General features: G+C 39.8%; 1 protein-coding gene across 15 annotated transcripts in view; it reads left to right on the top strand.

Moving 5' to 3' along the window:
• Positions 1-25,237, top strand: part of RAPGEF6 (Rap guanine nucleotide exchange factor 6) — a 211,261-nt gene that overhangs the window by 45,815 nt on the left and 140,209 nt on the right. Inside the window, exon 1 of one of the 15 annotated variants that reach the window (XM_031666777.1) lies at positions 22,024-24,234. The exons of the other annotated variants lie outside the window; for them this stretch is intronic. The gene's annotated coding sequence lies outside the window, so the exon portion shown is untranslated. Of the gene's footprint in view, positions 1-22,023; positions 24,235-25,237 lie in introns of those variants that run through there. 15 annotated transcript variants of the gene reach the window in all.

Here is a 25,237-nt window from a genome sequence, read left to right as displayed (position 1 = left end):
ATTGTGGAATTCTGTTAGTAATTATTAAGATTTTGGGGCCTCAACGTATGCTTTAGTGACATATAAATGTAATTTTTAGTGACTTTTTTCCCATAATGTTGAGAAGAAATTTCTAGGCTTTGAAAGTAAGACTTCCGATTGTAGTTAATTTAGTAGCATAACTATTTAACATAAATATCAGGATATGGGACATCTCGATTTAAATATTTTAGAAGTCATGCCTTGACTCCTGAAACTTTACATCATTGGCCTTTGCATGAAATGTGCTAATTGACTAGTTGAATAACACATGTAGTTGACTGCATTTATAAATATATAGTAGTTCTGGTTTTTTTGAGCTTTTTGGCCATTGTTCCTTTTCCCTGTATTTGTGAATCTCACATTAATGAATTTGTATTTTTAGCCCCTGAGAACTGAATAAGCTGGATTGATTTGCCTACGGTTATAGTTTAAGATTATAGGCCGGGCACGGTGGCTCAAGCCTGTAATCCCAGCACTTTGGGAGGCCGAGACGGGCGGATCACAAGGTCAGGAGATCGAGACCATCCTGGCTAACACAGTGAAACCCCGTCTCTATTAAAAAATACAAAAAACTAGCCAGGTGTGGTGGCGGGCACCTGTTGTCCCAGTTACTCGGGAGGCTGAGGCAGGAGAATGGCGTAAACCCGGGAGGTGGAGCTTGCAGTGAGCCGAGATCTGGCCACTGCACTCCAGCCTGGGCGACAGAATGAGACTCCGTCTCAAAAAAAAAAAAAAAAAAAGATTATTAGTATTTTTCTTTTGAACACTCCTGCTGTGTTCTGAATGGTCAAGAATTTACTGTGAGGACATTTAGTAGCCCTTAATCAACTGCAATAATTCATTACTAGTTTGTGATCAAGACAATGAAGTTTATCTTTTTAAGTAAATAGAATGAGATTTTAGAAAAAGTCATGGTATGCATTAATGTAATCATAAACTTTACAGCAAACATGATTATGGAATTTTATTCTAAAGAATAATACTGATTAATGAATTTGTATCTTTTGTGTGAAAAATTTATAATAGGCTACTGTACATTCAATTTTAGGATTAGTGAGTTACTATAACAAACTGCCTAGAATACTGCTTAACATATATTAAGCATCAAATAATTTTTGGCTTCTTCAGACAGAATACAGAAACCACAGCATAATTGGAACAGGTAAAGTTTGATTTTTTTTTAAATTTTTTTTTTTTTTATTTGAAACAGAGTTGCTGTTGCCCAGGCTGGAGGGCAGTGGCAGGATCTTGGCTCACTGCAACCTGCACCTTCTGGGTTCGAGTAATTCTCCTGCCTCAGCCTTCCGAATAGCTGGGATTACAGGTGTGTGCCACCACACCCAGCTAATGTTTGTATTTTTAGTACAGGCATGGTTTCACCATGTTGGCTAGGCTGGTCTCAGGCTCCTGACCTCAAGTCATCTGCCTGCCTTGGCCTCCCAAAATGCTGGGATTACAGACATGAGCCGCTGCACCTGGCCTGAGCAGGTAAAGTTTAATTTTAAAATTAAACTAATTCAAGGGATGAGCTACTAAAAAGGATAAAGCAGAATACCCTACAGCTGAGGGCAAATTCCCACGGACAAAACAAATTTGAAAGGGAGACCCTTTCCTCATGACTAGAGTTCAGACTTTGTTGAAGAATCTTAGTTGCAGCCCAGTAAATAGCAGAGACGTTCACTGGATTGCTCTGGGACAGAGCTGCTCCACAGTCATCTGGTCAAGGCTGGCAGGAAGGGGAAGGGAACTGCTGGCCAGGAATGGCACGTAGGAGACCCCCCTTACCAGGATGCAGATGGCCCCTGAAGCTGGGGACAGGAAACAGAAGCCCCCCAGTTGCAGAGGAAAGACTTTCTTACTGCAGTGTTCCTCTAGCACCCTCTGCTGACAAAGCTGCAACATTTTCAGCTAGCAAAGAAGAATGTTTGCACAATTCACATCCTTACCACAAAGTAGGGCAATAAAGGGTAGATTTGAAGCTGAGAGCCAGAGCCAGTATGTTTGGAGAGGCAGTAAATAACTGTCACAGTCCACTCCCCTGGCTGCTCAGCTTCCTTATGAATGCTTCTAAACACATTTGAAATTCCATTCAACGATCTGTGTCTACCTAACAAAACGCAACTATCCTTTATACAAATGAAGTTCTTACCCTCTCGCCCAAATAAGGAGACACACAACCACAACAATCATTGCTAGCTATATTTGTATATAATCTGTCATAGTGCCTCTGAATATTCTGTTAACTAAAGACTACCTTGTAAAGTTTACCTTCAGTATCTTATACTATATATATAGTAATCTAAGAGAAAATATAAAGAGCTACTACAGTCCTTGTTTCTATAATTGGACACAAGGCTATATTTGATATCTCTGTCTTTCACTACCCATTCAGTATTTCTTGCCTCAAGTAAAACTTCAGCTGTTCTGTGTCCTTTACTTTGTGGTTGGAACAAAACTTTAATTTTGATGTGTCTTCAACTGTCCTGCCTCTTTCTTGGTTGCTGTAGTTTTTGATTAACCTTTTTTTTTTTTTTTAAAGACAGTGTCTTCTCTCCGTCACCCAGGCTGGAATGCAGTGATGTGATCCCAGCACACTGCAATCTCTGCCTCCCAGGTTCTGGCGATTCTCCTGCCTCAGTCTCCAAAATAGCTGGGATTACAGGCGTGCACCACCATGCCCGGCTAATTTTTGTATTTTTTGTGGAGAGAGGGTACCATGTTGGCCAGGCTGGTCTCAAAACTCCTGACCTCAAGTGATCTGCCTGCCTTGGCCTCCCGGAGTGCTAGGATTACAGGTGTGAGCCACTTCACCTGACTGTTTTCCACCAATCTTTATTGTATCTTTTCTTTTCTTTTTAAAGACAGATTCTCACTCTATTGCCCAGGCTGGAGTGCGGTGGCTCAGTCTTGGCTCACCTCAACCTCTGCCTCCCAGGTTCAAGCAATCCCTCTGCTTCAGCCTCCCAAGTAGCTAGGACTATAGGTGTGCACCACCACACCCAGCTAATTTTTGTATTTTTAGTAGAGATGGAGTTTCACAATGTTGGCCAGGCTGGTCTTGACCTCCTGACCTCAAGTGATCTACCCACCTTGGCCTCCCAAAGTGCTGGGATTACAGTGTGAGCCATCACACCTGGCCCCATTAATCTTTAATAGTGGGCATGGAAGTACTAACAGGAGCATAAGAGGATGGCCTAAGTTCCACATGTAGTCTCTCTTGCCTACATTTTGTGCAGTAATCCATTATTCCTTTGCTAATTGGAATCAGTCATATGGGCCAGTGGACTAACCTCTTTTGCTGCCTGTTGGTTTAATGACTGGGTGGAAGTCTCTAGTTCAGTGGAACCATTGTTGTGTTTACTGGTAGAAGCAATACTCTTTTGTACACTAAGCCTCCAAACCAGCAGAGCTTAGAGTTGTTGAGAGGGGAAGCAAAAATTGTGTGAATGAGTTTGTGAAAGGAAAATAAATCTCAGGACCCCCAAATCACTAAGTCAAAGAGAAAAGCTGCTCTTTTATTGTGAAATATAATATGGGGAAAAGTGCAGATAACGTAAGTCTACATGTTAGTGAATACTATATATCGAATGTTTGCCTAATCACTACCCATATCAAGAAATTGAACATTGTCATTACCTAGAAGCAGCTTCATGCCTTTTCTTAAATCTACTCTCTTACCTTTCCTCAACACCAATTTCCTAAATTTTAATCAGTCTTGTATGTCTGAAGAGTTTTGGCCTGTGGATATGTACACCTTAGTTGAGGGCTATTATAAGTAATGCAGCTGTGAACATTTTTGTATATTAGATGCACATGTGGATGCATTTCTGCTGTATATACCTAACAAGGAATTGTTGGCTCACAGTGTTGTAGGACTTCCTCCTTAGTTCAGCTAAGAGCTGGGTCTTGTTACACAGCCATGAAATATTAGGCTCACAGAAACTTTGAAGGATGAGAATATTGGAATTTATTGGGCAAAAAGGAAAAAGGGGAAGCAAGGATTCTCTGCAAAACCAGAGTTTCTGCTAGTGTGCTTCCCGCCTGGCACATTGAATCCCAGGTACCACGCAGGAAGAGGAGGGGCCAACCTCCTCCTCACAGCAAAGGGCACAAACTTCTGTGGCTCCACTCCTGTGTGTGTTTCTCCCAGTGTGGAGGCCAGTTAAAATTTTTCTGGGAACCCCTTTACACTTGACTGTCTCAACAACAGGGTGTGCCTACAGTAAGCTTTGTTAATTCCAAGTTGCATTCCAAGTTGATGCACTAATTTACACACCCACCAGTGGTGTGTGAGAGTTCTTATTGTTCCACATTCTAACCAACACTTAGTAGTATAAGTCTTTTTAAAGTTATTGGCTGCTTAATTTCAGTCATTCTTTTCCATTTTATTATAGTTTTCGTTTGCATTTGAATGACTGCTGATGAATACATTTTCATTAGAGTGACTTTTTTTTTTTATTATACTTTAAGTTTCTAGGGTACATGTGCACAACGTGCAGGTTTGTTACGTATGTATACATGTGCCATGTTGGTGTGCTGCACCTATTAACTCGACATTTACATTAGGTATATCTCCTAATGCTGTCCCTTCCGCCTTTCCCCACCCCATGATGGGCCCTGGTGTGTGATGTTCCCCTTCTTAGTGTCCAAGTGTTCTCATTGTTTAATTCCCACCTATGAGTGAGAACATGTAGTGTTTGGTTTTTTATCCTTGTGATAGTTTGCTGAGAATGATGGTTTCTAGCTTCATCCATGTCCCTACAAAGGACATGAACTCATCCTTTTTTATGGCTGCATAGTATTCTGTGGTATATATGTGCCACATTTTTTTTTATTATACTTTATGTTCTAGAGTACATGTGCATAAAGTGCAGATTTGTTACATATGTATACATGTGCCATGTTGGTGTGCTGCACTCATTAACTCGTCATTTACATTAGCTATATCTCCTAATGGTATCCCTCCCGCCTCCCCCCCGACCCTAAAACAGGCCCTAGTGTGTGATGTTCCCCTTCGTGTGTCGAAGTGTTTGCATTGTTCAATTCCCACCTATGAGTGAGAACATGCAGTGTTTGGTTTTCTGTTCTTGCAATAGTTTGCTGAGAATGATGGTTTCCAGCTGCATCCACATCCCTACAAAGGATATGAACTCATCCTTTTTTATGGCTGCATAGTATTCCATGGTGTATATGTGCCACATTTTCTTAATTCAGTCTGTCATTGATGAACATTTGGGTTGGTTCCAAGTCTTTGCTATTGTGAATAGTGCCGCAATAAACATGTGTGCATGTGTCTTTATAGCAGCATGATTTATAATCCTTTGGGTATATACCCAGTAATGGGATGGCTGGGTCAAATGGTGTTTCTAGTTCTAGATCCTTGAGGAATCGCCAAACTGTCTTCCACAATGGTCGAACTAGTTTACAGTCCCACCAACAGTGTAAAAGTTTTCCTGTTTCTCCACATCCTCTCCAGCACCTGTTGTTTCCTGACTTTTTAATGATCGCCATTCTAACTGGTGTGAGATGGTGTCTCATTGTGGTTTTGGTTTGCATTTCTCTGATGGCTAGTGATGATGAGCATTTTTTCATGTGTCTGTTAGCTGCATAAATGTCTTCTTTTGAGAAGTGTCTGTTCATATCCTTTGCCCACTTTTTGATGGGGTTGTTTGTTTGTTTCTTGTAAATTTGTTTGAGTTCTTTGTAGGTTCTGGATATTAGCCCTTTGTCAAATGAGGAGATTGCAAAAATTTTCTCCCATTCTGTAGGTTGCTTGTTCACTCTGATGGCAGTTTCTTTTGCTGTGCAGAAGCTCTTTAGTTTAATTAGATCCCATTTGTCAATTGTGGCTTTTGTTGCCATTATTTTTGGTGTTTTAGACATAAAGTCCTTGCCCATGCCTGTGTCCCTAGGTTTTCTTCTAGGGTTTTTATGGTTTTAGGTCTAACATTGAAGTCTCTAATCTATCTTGAATTCATTTTTGTATAAGGTGTAAGAAAGGGATCCAGTTTCAGCTTTCTACTTAGGGCTAGCCAGTTTTCCCAGCACCATTTATTAAATAGGGAATCCTTTCCCCATTTCTTGTTTTTGTCAGGTTTGTCAAAGATTGACCAGATGGTTGTAGAAAGTTGTATTATTTCTGAGGGCTCTGTTCTGTTCCATTGGTCTATATCTCTGTTTGGTACCAGTACCATGCAGTTTTAGTTACTGTAGCCTTGTAATATAGTTTGAAGTCAGGTAGCGTGATGCCTCCAGCTTTGTTCTTTTGGCTTAGGATTGTCTTGGCAATGCGGGCTCTTTTTTGGTTCCATATGAACTTTAAAGTAGTTTTTTCCAATTCTGTGAAGAAACTCATTGGTAGCTTGATGGGGGTGGCATTGAATCTATAAATTACCTGGGGCAGTATGGCCGTTTTCATGATATTGATTCCTCCTATCATGAGCATGGAATGTTCTTCCATTTGTTTGTGTCCTCTTTTATTTCACTGAGCAGTGGTTTGTAGTTCTTCTTGAAGAGGTCCTTCATATCCCTTGTAAGTTGGATTCCTAGGCATTTTATTCTCTTTGAAGCAATTGTGAATGGCAATTCACTCATGATTTGGCTCTCTGTCTGTTATTGGTGTATAAGAATGCTTGTGATTTTTGCACGTTGATTTTGTATCCTGAAACTTGGCTGAAGTTGCTTATCAACTTAAGGAGAATTTGGGCTGAGACAGTGGAGTTTTCTAAATATACAATCATGTCATCTGCAAACAGGGACAATTTGACTTCCTCTTTTCCTACTTGAACACCCTTTATTTCTTTCTCTTGCCTGATTGCCCTAGTCAGAACTTCCAACACTATGTTGAATAGGAGTGGTGAGAGAGGGAATCCCTGTCTTGTGCCAGTTTTCAAAGGGAATTTTTCCAGTTTTTGCCCATTTAGTATGATATTGGCTGTGGGCTTGTCGTAACTAGCTCTTACTATTTTGTGATATGTTCCATCAATACCAAATTTATTGGAGAGTTTTTAGCCTGAAGGGCTGCTGAATTTTGTCAAAGGCCTTTTCTGCATCTATTGAGATAATCATGTGGTTTTTGTCTTTGGTTCTGTTTATGTGATGAATTACGTTTATTGATTTGCATATGTTGAACCAGCCTTGCGTCCCAGGGATGAAGCCCACTTGATCATAGTGGATAAGCTTTTTGATGTGCTGCTGGATTCGGTTTGCCAGTATTTTATTGAGGATTTTTGCATCAGTGTTCGTCAGGGATATTGGTGTAAAGTTCTCTGTTTTTATTGTGTCTCTGCCAGGCTTTGGTATCAGGATGATGTTGGCCTCATAAAATGAGTTAGGGAGGATTCCCTCTTTTTCTGTTGATTGGAATCGTTTCTGAAGGAATGGTACCAGCTCCTGCTTGTACCTCTGGTAGAATTCAGCTGTGAATCTCTCTAGTCCTGGACTTTTTTTGGTTGGTAGGCTATTAATTATTGCCTCAGTTTCAGAGCCTGTTATTGGTGTATTCAGGAATTCAACTTCTTCCTGGTTTAGTCTTGGGAGAGTGTATGTGTCCAGGAATTTATCCATTTCTTCTATGTTTTCTAGTTTATTTGCATAGAGGTGTTTACAGTATTCTCTGATGGTAGTTTGTATTTCTGTGGGGTCGGTGATGATATCCCCTTTATCATTTTTTATTGTGTCTATTTGATTCTTCTTTCTTTTCTTCTTTATTAGTCTTGCTAGCAGTCTATCAATTTTGTTGATCTTTTCAAAAAACCAGCTCGTGGATTCATTGATTTTTTGAAGGGTTTTTTGTGTCTCTATCTCCTTCAGTTCTGCTCTGATCTTAGTTATTTCTTGCCATCTGCTTGCTTTTGAATGTGTTTGCTCTTGCTTCTCTAGTTCTTTTAATTGTGATGTTAGGTTGTCAATTTTAGATCTTTCCTGCTTTCTCTCGTGAGCATTTAGTGCTATAAATTTCCCTCTACACACTGCTTTAAATGTGTCCCAGAGATTCTGGTATGTTGTATCTTTGTTCTCATTCGTTTCAGAGAACATCTTTATTTCTGCCTTCATTTCGTTATGTACCCAGTAGTCATTCAGGAGCAGGTTGTTCAGTTTCCATGTAGTTGAGAGGTTTTGATTGAGTTTCTTAGTCCTGAATTCTAGTTTGATTGCACTGTGGTCTGAGAGACAGTTTGTTATAATTTCTGTTCTTTTACATTTGCTGAGGAGTGCTTTACTTCCAACTCTGTGGTCAGTTTTGGAATAGGTGTGATGTGGTGCTGAGAAGAATGTATATTCTGTTGATTTGGGATAGAGAGTTCTGTAGATGTCTATTAGTTCTGTTTGGTGCAGAGTTGAGTTCAATTCCTGGATATCCTTGTTAACTTTCTGTCTTGTTGATATGTCTAATGTTGACAGTGTGGTGTTAAAGTCTCCCATTATTATTGTATGGGAGTCTAAGTCTCTTTGTAAGTCTCTGAGGACTTGCTTTATGAATCTGGGTGCTCCTGTATTGGGTGCATATATATTTAGGATAGTTAGCTCTTCTTGTTGAATTGATCCCTTTACCATTATGTAATGGCCTTCTCTGTCTCTTTTGATCTTTGTTGGTTTAAAGTCTGTTTTATCAGAGACTAGGATTGCAACCCTTGCCTTTTTTTTGTTTTCCATTTGCTTGGTAGATCTTCCTCCATCCCTTTATTTTGGGCCTGTGTGTGTGTCTGCATGTGAGATGGGTCTCCTGAATACAGCACATTGATGGGTCTTGACTCTTTATCCAATTTGCCAGTCTGTGTCTTTTAATTGGAGCATTTAGCCCATTTACATTTAAGGTTAATATTATGTGTGAACTTGATCCTGTAATTATGATGTAACTGCTTCTTTTGCTTGTCAGTTGATGCAGTTTCTTCCTAGCATCGATGGTCTTTACAATTTGTCATGTTTTTGCAGTAGCTGGTACCAGTTGTTCCTTTCCATGTTTGGTGCTTCCTTCAGTATCTCTTGTAGTGGAGGCCTGGTGGTGACAAAATCTCTCAGCCTTTGCTTGTCTGTAAAGGATTTTATTTCTCCTTCACTTATGAAACTTAGTGGGGCTGGATGTGAACTTCTGGGTTGAAAATTCTTTTCTTTAAGAATGTTGAATATTGGCCCCCACTCTCTTCTGGCTTGTAGAGTTTCTGCTGAGAGATCCGCTGTTAGTCTGATGGGCTTCCCTTTGTGGGTAACCTGACCTTTCTCTCTGGCTGCCCTTAACATTTTTTCCTTCATTTCAACTTTGGTGAATCTGACAATTGTGTGTCTTGGAGTTGCTCTTCTCAAGGAGTATCTTTGTGGCATCTCTGTATTTCCTGAATTTGAATGTTGGCCTGCCTTGCTGGGTTGGGGAAGTTCTCCTGAATAATATCCTGCAGCATCTTTTCCAACTGGGTTCCATTCTCACTGTCACTTTCAGGTACACCAATCAGACGCAGATTCGGTCTTTTCACATAGTCCCATATTTCTTGGAGGCTTTGTTCATTTCTTTTTACTCTTTTTTCTGTAAATTTCTCTTCTCGCTTAATTTCATTAATTTGATCTTCAATCATGGATACCCTTTCTTCCAGTTGATCGAGTTGGTTACTGAAGCTTGTTCATTTGTCATGTAGTTCCCGTGTCATGGTTTTCATCACTGTCAGGTCATTTAAGGACTTCTCTACATTGGTTATTCTAGTTAGCCATTCTTCAGATTTTTTTTCAACGTTTTTAGTTTCTTTGCGCTGGGTTCGTAGTTCCTCCTTTAGCTCGGAGAAATTTGATCGTCTGAAGCCTTCTCTCAGCTCATCAAAGTCATTCTCGGTCCAGCTTTGTTCTGTTGCTGGCGAGGAGCTGTGTTCCTTTGGAGCGGGAGAGGCAATCTGATTTTTAGAATTTTCAGCTTTTCTGCACTGCTTTTTCCCCATCTTTGTGGTCTTATCTGTCTTTGGTCTTTGATGATGGTGACACACAGATGGGGTTTTGGTGTGGATGTCCTTTCTGTTTGTTAGTTTTCCTTCTAACAGTCAGGACCCTCAGCTGCAGGTCTGTTGGAGTTTCCTTGAGGTCCACTCCAGACACTGTTTGCCTGGGTATCAGCAGCGGAAGCTGCAAAATAGTGAATATTGCTGAACAGCAAATGTTACTGTCTGATCGTTCCTCTGGGAGCTTCCTCTCAGAGGTGTACCCAGCCGTGTGAGGTGTGAGGTGTCAGTCCGCCCCTAGAGGGTAATGTCTCCCAGTTAGGCTACTCAGGGGTCAGGGACCCACTTGAACAGGCAGTCTGACCGTTCTCAGACCTCAGACTCCGTGCTGGGAGAACCACTGCTCTCTTCAAAGCTGTCAGAGAGGGACATTTACATCTGCAGAGGTTTCTGCTGCCTTTTGTTTGGCCATGCCCTGTCCCCAGAGGTGGAGTCTACAGAGGCAGGCAGGCCTCCTTGAGCTCCGGTGGGCTCCAGCCAGTTCGAGCTTCCTGGCCCTTTTGTTTACCTACTTAAGCCTCAGCAATAGCTGACGCCCCTCCCCTGACTTCACTGCTGCCTTGTAGTTAGATCTCAGACTGCTGTGCTAGCAATGAGGGAGACTCTGTGGGCGTGGGACCCTCCGAGCCAGGCACGGGATATAATCTCCTGTTGTGCGGTTTGCTAAGACCCTTGGTGAAGCACATTATTAGGGTGGGAGTGACTTGATTTTCCGGGTGTTGTGTGTCTGAGTTTCCCTTGGCTAGGAAAGGGAATTCCCTTCCCCCTTGCACTTCCCGACTGAGGCAATGCCTTCCCCTGCTTTGGCTCTCGCTCGTTGGGCTGCACCCACTGTCCTGCAGCCACTATCTGACATGCCCCAGTGAGTTGAACCCGATACCTTAGTTGGAAATGCAGAAGTCATCCGTCTTCTGTGTTGCTCACGCTGGGAGCTGGAGGCTGGAACTGTTCCTATTCGGCCATCTTGGCGCCACTTCTGCCACATTTTCTTAATCCAGTCTATCATTGATGGACATTTGGGTTGGTTCCAAGTCTTTGCTATTGTGAATAGTGCCGCAATAAACATATGTGTGCTTGTGTCTTTATAGCAGCATGATTTATAATCCTTTGGGTATATACCCAGTAATGGGATGGCTGGGTCAAATGGTGTTTCTAGGTCTAGATCCTTGAGGAATCGCCAAACTGTCTTCCACAATGGTCGAACTAGTTTACAGTCCCACCAACAGTGTAAAAGTTTTCCTGTTTCTCCACATCCTCTCCAGCACCTGTTGTTTCCTGACTTTTTAATGATCGCCATTCTAACTGGTGTGAGTTGGTATCTCATTGTGGTTTTGGTTTGCATTTCTCTGATGGCCAGTGATGATGAGTATTTTTTCATGTGTCTGTTGGCTGCGTAAATGTCTTCATTTGAGAAGTGTCTGTTCATATCCTTTGCCCACTTTTTGATGGGATTGTTTGTTTTCTTGTTGTAAATTTGTTTGAGTTTTTTGTAGGTTCTGGATATTAGCCCTTTGTCAGATGAGTAGCTTGCAAAAATTGTCTCCCATTCTGTAGGTTGCCTGTTCACTCTGATAGTAGTTTCTTTTGCTGTTGCAGAACTGTCACCCAGGCTGGAGTGCAGTGGCCCAATTTTGGCCCACTGCAACCTCTACCTCCCAGGTTCAAGCGATTCTCCTGCCTCACCCTCACAAGTAGATGGGACTGCAGGTGCATGACACCACGCCCAACCATGCCCAAATAATTTTTGTATTTTTATTAGAGACAGGGTCTCCGCATGTTGGCCAGGTTGTTCTTAAACTGCTGGCTTCAAGTGATCCGCGTGCCTTGGCTTCCCAAAGTACTGGGATTAGAGGCTTGAGCCACCACACCCAGTCTAGAATGACCTTTTTTTGTAAAGTGACTTCTCAGGTCTTTTCCTTATTTTCTTAATACGGTGTCTTTTTGTTTTCAAGATGTAGACATTTTTTATATATTCTGAATAAGAAACCTTCCTTGATTATTTTTGTTGGAAATACTTTTCCCCACTCTGTCTTATTCATTGTCATATTCATTCTGTTAGTAATATCTTTCGATGAACATGAGCTCTTAATTCTAATGTAGAAAAATTTGTCTTTTCTGTTTCTGAGGTTGCGAACCCCAAAAATCTGAGACAGGTCTCAGTTCATTTAGGAAGTTTAATTTGCCAAGGCTGAGGACGTGCGCCTGTGACACAGCCTCAGGAGGTCCTGTGACATGTGCTCAAAGTGGTCAGAGCACAGTTTTGTTTTACACATTTTAGGGAGACATAAGACCTCAATCAACATATGTAAGATTAGCATTGGTTCAGTCTGGAAAGGCAGGACTACTTGAAACAGAGAGGGGGCTTCCAGGTCATAGGTAGATAAGAGACAAGTGGTTGCTTTTTTTTTTTTTTTTGAGACAGGGTTTTGCTCTTGCCGCCCAGGCTGGGGTGCAATGGCACGATCTCGGCTCACTGCACCCTCCACCTTGAGGGTTCAGCCTATTCTCCTGCCTCAGCCTCCCGAGTAGCTGGGATTACAGGTGCCCGCCACCACACCCAGGGAAGTTTTGTATTTTTAGTAGAGATGGAGTTTCACCATTTTGGCCAGGCTGGTCTTGAACTCATGACCTCAGGTGATCCATCTGCCTCGGCCTCCCAAAGTGCTGGGATTACAGGTGTTAGCCATTGTGCCCAGCTGGCTGCATTTTTTTTTTTTTTTTTTTTGAGTTTCTGATTAGCCCCTCCAAAGGAGGCAATCAGATATGCATTTATCTCAGGGAACAGAGGGGTGACTTTGAATAGAATGGGAGGCAACTTTCCCCTAAGCAGTTTCCAGCTTGACTTTTCCCTTTAGCTTAGTGATTTGGGAGGCTCAAGATACTTTGCTTTCACAAGGTCATGGAGATATATGTGTGTGTGTGTGTGTGTGTGTGTTTTCTTATTATTTTCTTATTTTTTCTTATTATTTTCTAGAACTTTTCTTGTTTTCCTTTCACAGTTAAATCTGTAGTCTACCTGGAATTGAGTTTTGGGCATGGTATAATGTTGAGTCGTTTTCCATAGGGATGTCCTTTTCCCACTCATTCATTACCACTTTTTATGTAAATCAAATATCCACGTGTGTGTGCCAGTTTTAATTTTCATGTTTTTGATGAATAATGATGGTGAACACTTTTCCTTATGCTTATTGGCCATTGCTTTCTGTTTTTTCTTTAATAAAGTATCTCTTTAAGTTTTGTGTGTGTGTGTGCCTGTTGTAAACTCCTGTTGTTTATTACTGTAACTGTCCAGTGGATTCTTCCTGCCCACTTGTGCAGACAAAACCAATTCTCTGAGACCATGGCATTGTAATAAATAGTTCAATTGACACAAGCCTGGCCACACCATGTGGGAGATGGAGTTATTACTCAAATTCATCTCTTCCAAAATTTGGAGGTTAGGATTTTTTAAGGACAGTTTGGTGGGCCAGGGAATCTGGATTCTGGGTGAAGCCACAGGACTGGTCAGTGGGAGGTCTGTGGGTCCTGGTGGCCACTAATGAATCATCAGAAATGCTAAAAACCTGAAAAGACATCTCAAAAGGCCAATCTCAAATTCTATAATAGCACTGTTACTTGCAGGAGTAATTGCGTTGCAAATCTTGTGACTTTTGGAATAATGACTGGTAATCATTTATGTGTACACCTTAGCAGAATTCAGGCTCCTCATCCTTGTAATCTGGTGATCTTTCTTTCATTAGCTTTACAAAAACGGTTTAGTTTTGGGGAAGGGCTATTATCGTTTAAACTATGTATGTCTCCCAAAGTTAGAGTGGCCAGGGCCAAGGAATGATTGAGGGCAGTTTAGAGGTTAAAGGTAAGATGGTTGTGGATTGTCTTACAGTGAAGGCAGGTAGCTGTAATTTAGAGATACGTTGCCTCTTGGCGGCTTCTTCTCTGTTACTTAACACCTTGAAGGTGAGGTTGTTTAAATCCTGTTGTGGGGTTTGAGAGCCGGAATCCAACTTTTGGAATTTTTTCCTAATGTCAGGAGAGGATTGGGTGATAAAATGCATATTAAGGATTAGGCAACCTTCTCGCCCCTCTGGGTCTAGGACTGTAAAGTGTTTAAGGGCAGCTGCTAAGCGGTCCATGAACTGGGCTGGGTTTTCATCTTTACCGTGGGTAGTTTCCTTTAGCTTGTCATAATTAACAGGTTTGTATGCTGCCTTTTTGAGCCCCTCGACTAGGCAGGAGACCATGTAATCTTGCCTGTCTTTACATGGGGAGTCCGTCTGGTATTGCCAATGGGGATCCTCTCGGGGAACTGCCCTGGTGCCCTCTTGGAAGCCTGGCTCATGAAGCCAGTGGGTATCTGCGTAGAACTGGGCTAGAAAGTAAACTCTTTCTTGTTCTTCTAGGGAGAGGGGAGAGGTCAGGATGACATTTAAGTTACTCCAGGTTAAATTGTAGGACTGAGTTAGATATTGGAATTGCTGTATATATTTAGTGGAGTCTGATGAGAAAGACCCTAAACGCTGGCTGATTTGGGAAAGGTCTGATAGAGAAAAAGGCACATGTACCCTGACTATGCCTTCAGCTCCAGCCACCTCTCTAAGAGGAAATTGTTGGGCAGGTGGGGGAGAGCTAATTGCTAAATTAAACTGTAAGCCAGACCAGGTGTGAGGTTGGGAGGTAATAGAAGGGTTATAGGGTAGGAGAGCAGAGGCTGCAGAAGAATTGGGACCCGATTCAGCCTAGCATGGAGTGGCAAGGGGAGAAGGAGAGAGGTCAGAGGAGTCAGTGGAAAAGGAGGATTCAGAGGACTCTGAGCTTGGAGCGGAGACTGAAAGGAGCAGATGGGAGAGAAAGAAGGAAAATCTGGGACGAGTTGCATTGGGAACAGAGGCTAGGGAGGGAGCGAAGTGTAAAAAATGCCTGGATATAAGGCACCTCAGACCATTTGCCCAGTTTTCGATAAAAATTATCTAGGTCTTGTAGGATAGACAAATCGAAAGTGCCATTCTCTGGCCACATGGAACTATTGTCGAGTTTGTATTGGGGCCAAGTGGTATTACAGAAGAAAATAAGACGTTTAGGTTTTAGGTCAGGTGTTAGTCGAAGGGGTTTTAGGTTTTTAAGAACACAGGCTAAGGGGGAAGAGGGAGGAATGGATGGCGGAAGGTTGCCCATAGTGGAGAAGGTAAGTTTAAAGAGGAAGGTAGAGACATGGAGAAATGGAGGTGGGCAGCTACACTGTATATATTTAGTGGAGTCTGATGAGAAAGACCCTAAACGCTGGCTGATTTGGGAAAGGTCTGATAGAGAAAAAGGCACATGTACCCTGACTATGCCTTCAGCTCCAGCCACCTCTCTAAGAGGAAATTGTTGGGCAGGTGGGGGAGAGCTAATTGCTAAATTAAACTGTAAGCCAGACCGGGTGTGAGGTCTGCTTCCAGTAGGCGTCCCTGACTGAGTCCTGGGCTGTAATGTGGGTGAGCAGCCAAAGCAGGTGTCCCCGCAATTGACCTGCCACCAAGGGAATGTGGGTGAATGATCAAGGTAGGCGTCCCCGCGGTGATCAGACACCAACGGAAGACTGTCTTCCCAAGTCAGTAACTGAGATCAGAGTTTTTGAATGCACGGATGAAGTGTGTCTCCTTTTTGTCTCTGCCAGGAGGGGAGAGAAACTGAAATTGAAAGGAGAGAGATTGAAGGGAGGTGAGAGAGGTTAGGTAGAGAGCGAAAAAACTGCTTACCCGAGTGTGAAGAACCACTTACCAATTTGAAATTGGTGAGATGGTCCTTGGGCTGGCTGGTTTGATGACCCAAGGTCGTAGGTGGATCTCCTCACGGAGGGAGTGTGAGGACAGGGGACCGGTCTCCCAAAGGAGTTCCCCTGTCCTGGGTTTTTGGCACCAAATGTTACGCACGTCCATATAAGCGACCACCTGATCTGGTTTAGTGTGAGCAACAAGGCTGTTTATTCACTTGGGTGCACGTGGGCTGAGTCCAAGAAAGGAGTCAGGGAAGGGTTGTGGGGTTATCATTGGTTCTTACAGGTTTGGGATAGGCGGTGGTGTTAGGAGCAATTTTTGCAGTCAGGGAATGGATGTTTACAAAGTATATTCTCAAGGGCTGGAAGGATGTTACAAAGTACATTCACAAGGATGGAGAATATGACAAAGTACATTATCAGAAGGTGGGGGTGGGGTGGGGGATGTCACGATGGTGGCTTGACCATGTGCAACCAGCTCAAAGGACTTTACAGTATGGATCCTCCAAATTCATAAAAATTGTTTTGGTTATTTGTTTTCATATGTTCTTTGCAGCTCCATATGATTTCTAGCATCAGTTTGTCAATTAAAAACAAAAATGCCTGCTGGGGTTTTGATTGGGAATGCACTGAATCTATAAACCAGTTTAGGGAGAAGTGAACATCTTAATAGTTGGTTCTTTTAAACCATGAATGAGGTACATCACTCCATTTATTTAGGTCTTTAATTTCTCTCCATGTTTTGCAGTTTTCAGTGTAGAGATACTGTATATGCTGATCTTACATCTTGCAACCTTATTAAATCACTTATTCTAATTGCTGTTTTATATATTTTTTAGTATTTTTGTACATAAACGATCTTGTCATCTGTGAATAAACAGCTTCACTTCTTATTTTTCTGATCTGAATGCCTTTTCTTTTTCCTATTGTACTAGGGGAAAGCTATAGTACATTGTTGTGACAGAGTGGAGCAAACATCCTTGTTCTCAATCTATTAATTAAAAAGTAGTTGGGGGCCAGGCATGGTGGCTCACACCTGTAATCCCAGCACTTTGGGAGGCCAAGGCAGGTGGATCACCTGAAGTCAGGAGTTCGAGACCAGCCTGGCTAACGTGGTGAAACCCCGCCTCTACTAAAAATACAAAAATTAGCTGGGTGTGGTGGCATGTACCTGTAATCCCAGCTACTTGGGAGGCTGAGACACGAGAATTGCTTGAACCTGGGAGTCGGAGGTTACAGTGAGTGGAGATTACACCACTGCAGTCCAACCTGGATGACAGAATGAGACTCCCTCTCAAAAAAAAAAAAAAAAAAAAGTAGTTGGGTATGAAGACATGGGGAGTTGGAAGCATTCATTCAGCTTTTCACCAAGTATAATCTTAGCTCTAAATTTTTCATAGATGACCTTTATCTGGTTGCCCCTCTGTAATCTCTACTTTCCACACCTCCATTATCAGACAACCACGGTTCGACTTTCTGGAGAGAGAGTATTTTACATTTTCTGCTATTTTCTGTAAATGGAATATGTTGTATAGTTTTAATCTAGTTTTTTCATGTAGCATAGTGTTTTTATGGCTCACTCATGTTTTAGCACACATCAATTCTAGCATGTCCATTTTTTTAAAAAATGCAACATTGTCTTTAATTCTTTGTTGATACTGCATTTTGTCCATTCAGAAGATTTAAAAAATTTGAAAGTTTTAGTTGTTTTAATTTGGGGCTGTCACAAAAAATGCTTCTATCAAAATTTACATAAAAGGCTTTATATGGCCATGTGTTTTCACTTCTTTATCATAGATATGTAGGAGTGGAATTGCTATGTTATATAAGTACATGCTTAACTTGGGAAGAAACCAAATTGTTTACAAAATGACTGTACCATTTTACATTCTGACCACCACTTGGTATTCACAATCTTCTATATTATTTGCCATTCTGGGGTATATTTAACAGTATCTTACTGTGATTTTGATTTGTAGTTCAGTAGTGATGAGGGATGTAGGGGATCTTTTTATGTGCTTACTAGACATTCCTGTATCTTCTTTGGTGAAATGTCTATTCAGACATTTTGTCCATTTTAAAATTGTGCTGTCTTATCAAGTAGTAAGAATGTATGTATTTTGGATACAAGTTCTATGTCATATATATGATTTACATATATTTTCTCTCAGCCTGTGGCTTTTTTTTTTTTTTTTTTTTGAGATGGAGTCTTGCTCTGCTTCACAGGCTGGAGTGCCGTGGCGTGATCTCAGCTCACTGCAACCTCTGCCTCCCAGGTTCAAGCAGTTCTCCTGCCTTAGCCTCCCAAGTAGCTGAGATTGCAAGTGCCCACTACTATGCCTGGCTAATTTTTATATTTTTAGTAGAGATGGGGTTGCACCATGTTGGCCAGGCTGGCTTCAACTCCTGACCTCAAGTGATCCGCCCACCTCAGCCTCCCAAAGTGCTGGGATTACAGGCATGTGCCACCGTGCCCAGCCAGTCTGTGACTTCTTAATAGTGTCTTTTGAAGCATAAAACTTTAATATTGATGATACATAATTTAAGGTTTATTTTTGAGAATAGAACTTTTGGTGTCATAGCGAAGAAATCGTTGACTAAACCAACCTCACGATTATTTAATCTTACAGCTTTTTCTAGAATTTTTAAAATTTAGTTCTTACATTTTGGTCTGTGATCCATTGTGAGTTAATTTTTTGTTTTGTTTGTATATATGTATTTTTGCATATGGATATTTGCATATTCATTTTACCCAGCACAGTTTATTGAGAAGGCTGGTTTTTTTCCCCCATTGAATTGCCTTGGTACCTTTATTCAAAATCAGTTAACCATAAATGTGTGTGTTTTTTTCTGGACCATTTGTTCTGTCTCATTTAAATATTTTTCTGTCTTGGTACCAGTCCTGACTATCTTGATTATTATAGCTTTATTGTAACTTCAAATCCAGTAAGTCTTACAGCTTTGTTCATTTTTATAATGGCTTTGGCTATTTTAGGTTTTTGTGTATTTATATATATTTAAGGATCTGCTTGTCAGTTTATACCATAAAGCCTGTCAGGGTTTTGATAGGAAATGATTTGAATCTATAGATTTAATTTGGGGAGAGCTGCAGTCTTAACTGTATTGTGTCTCTAGCCTATGAACATGGGTTGCTTCTGCATATATTTATCTTTTATTTCTTTCAGTGATATTTTGTATTTTTCAGTGTATAAGTCTTATACTTTTGTTAAATCACTTCCAAATATTTTATTCTTAATAGGATTATGAATGGAATTGTATCTTAATTTCATTTTCATTTTGTTCGTTGCCAGTATATAGAAATACAGTTGGTTTTTGCATATTGATCTTATATTCTGTGACCTTGATATAATCTTTTATTAGATCTAGTAGTTTATATTTGTAGATTCCTTAACATTTTCTATCTACAGGATCAGTCTACTATGATAAACATAGTTTCATTTCTTTTTTTCCAGTCTGTATGCCTTTAATGTATTTTCTTGCCTTATTGTACTGGCAAGAGTCTCCAGTATGGTGTTCATTGGAAGTGGTGAGAGTGGACCACCTTTGCTTGTTCCTGAAGCATATTGCAATCCCACAGATCCACCAAGAATATAGTAAAAATCAGCCAGGTACAATGGCTCATGCCTGTAATACCAGTGGTTTGAGAGGCCAAGGCCAGAGGATCACTTGAGGCCAGGAATTTGAGATCTTCTTGTCAACACAGGGAGACCCTTGTCTCTACAAAAAACATGTGTGGTGGTGTACAACTGTAGTCCTCGCTACTCAAGAGGCTGAGGCGAGAGGATAGCTTGAGTCCAGGAGTTTAGTGCTACAGTGAGCCATGATTATGCCACTTCACTCCAACTCGGCAACAGAATGAGACCTTATCGCTAAAAAAATAAAACAACAAAAATAACATTTACACAATCAACAAAGGAATTGAAAGGGGACACTAAACAAAAATATTTGACAGAAATGATGGTAGTACAGGAAGAACAGAGGAACAAAACAGATGAGACATTTAAAAAATAGGAAAATGGTAGACATAATCCAGACAAGTTAGTAATTTCATTACATGTGCATAGTCTAAATATTCCAATCAAAAGAGATTATCAGGTTCTATGACAATTCAAAATCCTATTATATGCTGTCTACAGGAAACACACTTCAGCTGTAAAAGCACAAATAAGTTGAAAAGGATTGAGAGATATACCAGGCAAACTGTATTCATGAGAGAACTAGAGCCTGAGTCAAAATAGATTTTAAGACAAGAAATATTACTAGAGACCAGGAGCAAAATTTCGTAGTGTTAAAAGGATTAATACATTAGGAATACATAGCAATTTTTGTTGTCTATTTAACAGCAGAGCTTCAAAATATATGAAGTAAAAACTGACAGAATTGAAAGGATTAGTAGTTCAACAATTATAGTTTGTGATTTCAAAAGTCTTTCAATAATAGAACCACTAGACTGAAATTAGTAAAGGTAGAGCTTGAAAAGTATTACCAACCACTTTGATCTGATATATCATCTTTTTTTCAAGATTTATGGGCTATTCTCCAGGATAGGGCATATAATCTAGGAACATAACACAAGTTCAATACATTGAAAAGAATGAAATCATTTGAAGTTTGTCCACTGACTATGATGGAATTCCATTATAAATCAATATCAGAAAGAAATAGGAGAATTTAGATAACATATTTATAAATGGACCAAGAACAACTTAACAAGAGAAATTAGAAGAAAATATTTTGAACTCAGTGGAAGTGAACACACATCAAAATTTATGGGATGCAGCTAAAGCAGTACTTTCAGGGAAATTTAGATCATGTTTATGAGAAAAAAATGGTTTTGATCCAGTCATCTTAAGTTTCCATCTTATGAATGAAAAGAACAGAATATACTCAAAAGCAAGCTCAAGAAAGATTCCAGTGGAAATCAGTGAAATAAACACAAGAAAAATAATAGAGAAACGTCATTGAAACACAAAGTTGGTTCTTTCAAAAGTTATTTGAGTTAGACTGACCATGGAAAAAAAAAAAAAAAGACGCGAATTTCCAAAATCAGGCATAAAAGAGGGGACGTTACCATCCTAAAGAAAAATATTACAAAGGGTTTTTTTTTGTAGAGACAGAGCTTTGCTCTTGTCACCCAGGCTGGAGTGCAGTGACATGACCTTGGCTCACTGCAACGTCCGCCTCCTGGGTTCAAGTGATTCTCCTGCCTCAGCCTCCTGAGTAGCTGAGATTACAGGTGCCCACCACCACGCCCAGATAATTTTTGTATTTTTAGTAAAGACGGGATTTCACCATGTTGGCCAGGCTGGTCTCGAACTCCTGACCTCTGGTCTCGAACTCCTGACCTCAGGTGATCCACCTCGCCCAGCCTACAAAGGAAATTTATGATCAACTTGCTATCAGTAACTTGGGCAAATCTTGCGAAGACATACATAACAAAAAAAGGCTCAAAAAAAAAAAAGAAACTTTGAGTACAGAGAGCAGTGTAGACCCAGATAACTTTACAGCTGAATGTTTTCAAACATAAGAAGCATTATTACCTACATTCCAAAAGAGTTTGTATTAGGGTAAGGGTAGAGAAAATGCTTTCCGCTCATTTCTGTGAGTCCAGTGATACTGCTGCCAATAGTAGGCAAAGATCACAAGAAAAGAAAATTCCAGATTACTATTCCTCATGAATATACATGCAGAAATTGTTACCAAATGACAGGAAACGGAATCCTGGTTTATATTTAAAGTATTTTATACCATGACCAAGTTGGGATTATCCCAGAAATGGAAGGTTGGTTTGACATTTGTAAGTCAGTTCATATGATATACTTCATTAATAAAATAATAGGCAAAAACCACATGATCCTTTCAGTAAATGCAGAAAAAAAAAACGCATCTGGGAAAAATCTAAAACTCATTCAGGATAAAGTATTTGAATCAACTAGACATACAGAAGGGAACTTTCTGATATAGGGCATGTACAAAAATTTTATTGTTATTATATTTTAGTTTTAATTTTTAAATTTGTGTCCTTGATCCTTTTTTTTTTTTTTTTCTTTTTTGAGACAGAGTCTCATGCTTATGGCTCATGCTTATGGCTCACTGCAGCCTGGACCTCCCAGGCACAAGTGATTCTCCTGCCTCATCCTCCCAAGTAACTGGGACTACAGGCATGCACCATCATGTCGGGCTGATTTTTTTGTTTTTTGTAGAGACGAAGTTTCGCCATGTTGGCCAGGCTGATCTCGAACTCCTGAGCTCAAGCTATCTGCTAGCCTCTGCCTCCCAAAGTGCTGGGATTACAGGCGTGAGCCACTATGCCCGGCTCTGATCCACTTATAATTAATGTTTGTTTATGGTGTTATATTAAGAGCTCCATTCCCCACTGCGTTTGTTTCTTCTGTATTGGTATCTGGTTGTTCCCCACCATTTATAGAGAAGATTATCTTACGCCATTGAATTCTTTTGGTACCTTTGCCAAAAATCAGGTCTCCTTTTGTTCTCTCTATCCTGTTTTATTGATCTATAAGTTGATCAAATACCACCAAATACCAAGTACCATTGTCTTGAGTATTCTAGCTTTAATAGTGTGTCAAATCTGATACTATAAATATTTCAATTTTGTTCTTATTTTCCAAAGTAGTTTGAGCTATTTTAGGCTCTTTACATTTCCATGTAAATTTTAGGGTCATTATGTCAGTCCTCCAAGACGACTTTCTGGGATTTTTAGTGTGGTTGTATTGAATTTGTAGAACATTTGGAGAGAATTGCCATTTTAATGCATAAACAAGATACATCTCTTTTTAATCAGGTCTTTTTCAATTTTTCTCAGCATTGTTTCATAGTTTTTAAATTTGTAGCTTTGTAGAAGTCTTGTATGTATTTTGATAAATGTATCATTTTTATTCTATTTTTAATGGAGTCAAAAGATTTTATTTTCTGATTGTTGCTAATATACAATGAAACAATTGATTTTTGGGTATTGTGCTTGTATTCTTCAATCTTGCTAAATTAATATATTTCTGAACCTTTTTTCTAGGATTCACTTTATATACAGTGAATTCACTTTATATAAACAGTAGTTCTAGGAACTCAAATAGTTGAGAGTTTTTCTTTATATTAGTGCCCCACAGCTAATACATTCAGAAATAATGATCAAAATATAAAATATGTATTTTAATAGCCCTAATAACACTTTCACTCTACATACTGATAAAAAAAATGCTGAAACTAATAGATGGAAAATTGAGAGGAAACTTTATAAACGGTGGATCAAGTTGACACTGTCTGAAGCTACTCACCAATCTTAACATTACTAGTAAATGGAACAAACAGACCTTATGTGTCTGCATATGTGATTTGATAGAACATTGCATTAGGTCTTTTTTATATCTCTCTCTTGTGGTCGTATTTATTGTTACTTTCTTTAACATATGAAACATACATAGAAATAGCTGTTATAATACTGTTGTCTGTTGATTTCCATACTTCTGATAGTTCTGGGTCTGTTTTTATTGATTGATTTTTCTCTTGGTTATGGATTATATTTTCCTGTTTCTTTGCATACCTGGTTTGTTGTTGTTGCTTGTTTCTTTATTGATGTCATTGTGAATTTTATGTCACTGGGTTCCAGCTTTTGCATCTCTTTAGGTAGTATTGGGTTTTGTTGTAACATATAATCTAGCTAATTGGAATCTATTTGATTATTTTTAGCTTTATCTTTTAAATGTGTTCGCACAAGTTCAGCCCTTTAGTGTGGGACTAATTTATTTTGTTACTAAGGAAATACATTCCTGAGGACCCTACCTAGAACCCCATGTATTATGTCGTCTTTCCTCTGTGACTCTTAGGTTTGTTCTCACATATCCACAGTACTCACTCATAGACTCAAGAGGACCTTTCTTCAAAGCATATATGCACACAAACGCTCCTGCATACTGTTGGGCACAATCTTGTTCTCTCTCTCCCCCTTTCTCTTTGCTGCTCCCTCTTTTCAGGAACACTGCCTTGCAAATTCTAAGCATCTTTCCCCTGTCATTGACACCCCAAAACGCTTAGCTTTTCAACTCACCAAAATTGTCAGGCTGTGTTAGGCTTCTCTATTCTTGCATTGTAGCCTAGAGCTTGCCTGTAGGTGGTAAAATGGTGTATTGTAAGAGTCATCTTAGTTTTTTGTTTCCTACCTCAGGAATTACAGCCCTGCCCTGCCTTTTTTTGGTGTCTTGAAATTGTTGTTTTATATATTTTGTTTTGTTTTCTGTTTTTGTCCTCAGGTGGGAGAGTAAACCCAGTCCCTGTTATTCCATCTTGCATGAAAGCAAACTTTTACAGATTTGCTTTTTTAAATGTATTAGGTGATACAAGAATTTGGGGAAACAAAAGATAAAGATCTTCTGCTTAAGAAAATACAAGTGAGGCCTGGTGCAGTGGCTCACGCCTGTAATCCTAGCACTTTGTGAGGCCAAGGTGGGTGGATTGCTTGAGCCCAGGAGTTCAAGACCAGCATAGTGAAAATGACGAAACCCCTGACTCTACAAAAAATTTAAAAAATTTGCCAGGCATGGTAGTGCTTGCCTGTAGTCCCAGCTACTTGGGCCTGATATGGTAAGATCACCTGAGCCCAGGGATGTCGAGGCTACAGTGAGCCGTGATTGCACCACTGCACTGCAGCCTGGATGATCACAGAGTGAGACGCTGTCTCAAAAAACATAAGTGGTTTTTTGGTTATGTTCAAAAGTTACTTTGTTTGGATTTTGATTAGAATTTTGTTATTAACTATTATTTGTGTAGAACCTTATCCTTTGGGAAATTGACATTTTTAAATATTTAGCCTTCCCATAGAAGTATATGCTATGTTACTTTAAGCCTTGTTTCTAGCCCATCAGTGAAGTTGTATAATTTTCTTTATAAATGGTTTATTTATTTATTAGATTTTTTTTGGTATTTTCTTTTGTTTGAATAATTAATGTTTTTTTTTCTGTTTGGTTATTTTGGAGTAATATTTATATATTTTATTTATTAACTGACACTGGCACTAAATTTTCATAGTGAAATATGAAATTTCATAATTTCATAAATTTTCATATAATGATATTTTTGGTTGCTTTATCATTATTTTAAGTGCACTCTGTATATTTCATATGTAAGTCATTTGTGTCTTGGTATAGTTGACAGGGTTTTTTTTTTATTCTCCATTAAAAAAAATTCAGGTTATCTTTTAAAATGAAAACCTATCTTTTTCTCTGTGGTTGCTTTCTTTTTTAATATGCTGAGAAATCTTTCTCAGACCAAGAATATAAAAAACATTTTATTTTAGTACTGGTCCAGCTTTAGTTTTTTCCAAAGAGCTGTGGCTCCAACACTTTCTTTTAAAAAGTCATCTTTGTATCTAACTACATTTCTTTATATATAGTTGGCACTTCATGTCCGTGGGTTTCACGTCCATTAATTCAAGCAACTGCTGATCCTG

Source organism: Papio anubis, chromosome 5, assembly GCF_008728515.1.
Source record: "Papio anubis isolate 15944 chromosome 5, Panubis1.0, whole genome shotgun sequence".
NCBI classification, from domain to species: domain Eukaryota; kingdom Metazoa; phylum Chordata; class Mammalia; order Primates; family Cercopithecidae; genus Papio; species Papio anubis.
The sequence above is the reverse complement of the archived record's forward strand: the minus strand, read 5'-3'. Positions and strand labels throughout refer to the sequence as shown.